This window comes from Malania oleifera, chromosome 4, assembly GCF_029873635.1.
Source record: "Malania oleifera isolate guangnan ecotype guangnan chromosome 4, ASM2987363v1, whole genome shotgun sequence".
Classification (NCBI taxonomy): Eukaryota; Viridiplantae; Streptophyta; class Magnoliopsida; order Santalales; family Ximeniaceae; genus Malania; species Malania oleifera.
The window spans coordinates 3,365,159-3,368,282 of record NC_080420.1 but is presented as its reverse complement, the minus strand read 5'-3'; positions in this window follow the sequence as shown (position 1 = coordinate 3,368,282).

The following is a 3,124-nucleotide window of genomic DNA, read 5'->3' as shown; positions in this document are numbered from 1 at the left end:
CGTGTAAGATTCTTGAACTATTGAACTAATATATAAACTATGACATTAAGAAATTATATAATCGCAATTTTTTAAAAATTTATATTGATTAATATTTGAATTTTTAAAAAATATAATGACAAATAAACATTTAATATTTGCTTTGTCATGAAAATAAATTTTACTTTTATTTTTATTTTTAATTTTTTAGAAAAATTAGAAATATTATCTTATTTTTAATATTTGTGCAAATCCTCACAGAGTTAAAAATATTTTTTGTCCAAAAAATGGGAGTGAAAAAGTAAAATCAAATAATCATTGCTTGCTTTTGCTAATTTTTTCGTCAAAAAATCTCACGAAAATGATCCTAGCAAGTAGTAGACATAATCATTGCCTTTTCTTTTTCTTTTTAGGTTATTGGTATTACCTAGATTTAAATTAAAAATATATATTTTTTTTTAATAAATATTACATAACAGTTGTTGGTTTTATTTTAATAAATATTTTATAAATTTAATATATTAATTTTAATATTTTTATAATATTAATTACTAATTTAACGATTTCGTATTTATAATATTGAAAGTTATTAACTTAATTTTACATATATAAACTGTGATCTAATTTATATATATATTTTTTAAATAACTTTATTTTCTATTTTTGTTTGAAATTCATTTTTTGCAAGGTAACTAAACGACATTATATATCCTATAAGTTTAGTTTTTATAAGCACACACAAAATCGAGAAAGTTAAGTAATCTTAAAAAACATGTGTGCAGTGTTTATATGTATCGAGAAATGTTTTCCATAGGCGCGAAATTGACTTGAATAGTGAACGCCTCAACTTCTTATAAGTATTTATGTTTTATTTAACATTAATAAAATATCTTCACATTTATTATATTTTTCCAACATAGGTCAACAAAGGGTCTGTTTAATATCGTTTCTGTTTTTTGTATGATGAAGAAATAAATTATAAAAACACATTTGTTTATATTAACTGTTTTTTATTTTTGTTTGTCGATTTTCTACCGTTTGTGAAAAAATTATAAATCGGACTTTATAATTTTCAGTTGTTTTGACAACCTATTACTAGAAATTTTAATATCTAGTTTTAGTTTTTTTGAATTAAATCATTCATTGTATACCCTTTAAAATTAAAACTAAAATAAAATGATCATATGAATTTAAATACAATTGAAATAAAGATAATCATAAATTTTAAAAGGTAATAATAAAGCTAATTACAAAATATTTTTAAGACAATTACAAAATATCTTTATTATTTTTCAATTGTCATGCTGAATAAATTTGTTATCATGAAGAAAATTTTGAAAGTATAACAACTAAGTAAAATAATTATAATAATTTTTATTTTTATTTCAATATTCTTTAATAATTACTATTTTTGAATTTTATTATTTTAATCATATCTTTATAATATTATTTGACTTAAAGATGAAAATGAATATTTTTAAATTTATTTTAATTTTATAAATATTAACTAAACCGTTACTATTTTCTGATTTTTTATTTCTATTCATAATTTTTTATTTTCATTTCTAATTTTTATATCTCTAATTTTTAACAGTGATACCGACCGATACCAAAGCTAATACCCTTTGTTCAACTCGGAAAAAAAAAAATACCACACAAAAATCTAATTAACAGTGTTAATGTACCCATCACCATTCATCACTGAAAAAAAATTTAAATAGTAGACCAAGAAAAGAACAAAGAATTTTTTTTTTTTTTGAAAAAAGGAGGGGAAGAGGAGCACGTTGAAGACTCCAAAAAGGATTAACCAAGCATATGCATGGAATATGCTTATGCATATGCGGATTCCTTATATTATTATTGGCCTCTTGGGCCCACCCTTGCCTCCCCGTCCCATCAAAACGGTGTCAATTTGCCACCCCAGCCTTTTTCTTCATTTTCTTTTTGGTAATTGCAAGTTGCAACAACCTTTTTAGAAATTTTTAGAATTTGTACTTGCTCCTATGAAATTTTTGAATTTACAAAGCCCTTTATACTTTAATTCTTGTAATTATTGGCTTGTTTTTGTTTATTAAATTATTATAATGGCATTTTTGTTCTTATAAAAATATTTTTTAAATTTAAACTTAAAATATTTTACATTTAAAAAAGTTAAAAATCTCATAGGTTGATAATTTTGCATTTATATAATGGAGTTTCTTGGTTTGATCTTTAAAAAAAGTACTAACATGCACATTTTAAATTTTAAAAATTAAAATTTTCAAATAATCATTTAGGCTCCATTGAAATTGTTCCATTTAAAACTTATAAAATAGATTAAAAAGCATATAAAATAGTATAATATTTGGGCATCAATGAAAATGAGAAACAAAACAAAAACTATTTTGGTGGTTTGTGTTTCTATAAGATGGGCGGGTGTTACTGAGAAGATACTCTGGGCCACTGAGGTTCAAATGGGCCTATGAAATTTTCTCGAAACTGTATTTGTTTGGCATGAAAGTATGAATTTTGAATTTTAAATTTTGAATTTGGTTTTAAATGAATTTGTATAAATTTCAATAAAATCTTATACTACATCTTATTCAAATTTAATACACCTTGAAATTCAAAGTCTCTCCAAATATAAGACACGAGTAGAATGGTAAGATGTATTTGTTTTGTGTAAAAATTTTGTAAGACTATCCAATTTCAATTTTTTTTTATCAGTCATTGAAAAGAAGAAAGGAGATTGATGAGATCTTTTTCCTTTTTCACATTTTTAGTTTTTGTGCCTTATTAACATGTTTTATCCTATAAAAATTAAAAATTAAAAGCCAAAACCAAAAATTAAAAATCAAAATCCAAAACTTATTTTATTAATATTTTTAAAATTAACAATAAAATAAAAGTTTAGTTAAACAAATACTCATTTGATTTTTGGAATCAAAAGCACATTAAAAATGTGATTAAAATAACAAAAAATAAATAAAAATAATTCAAATTTAAAAGTGTTATTACACTTCAAAACTCACATTTTAGTGATAGAAAAATAATTTTATTGTACATGATATTTGGAAAAATAATAAATAAAAATTAATGAATTATTATTTCCAAAATTTTAGAAAATTAATGTCTATTCTCATATCTAATTTAAATTAAAAAAATT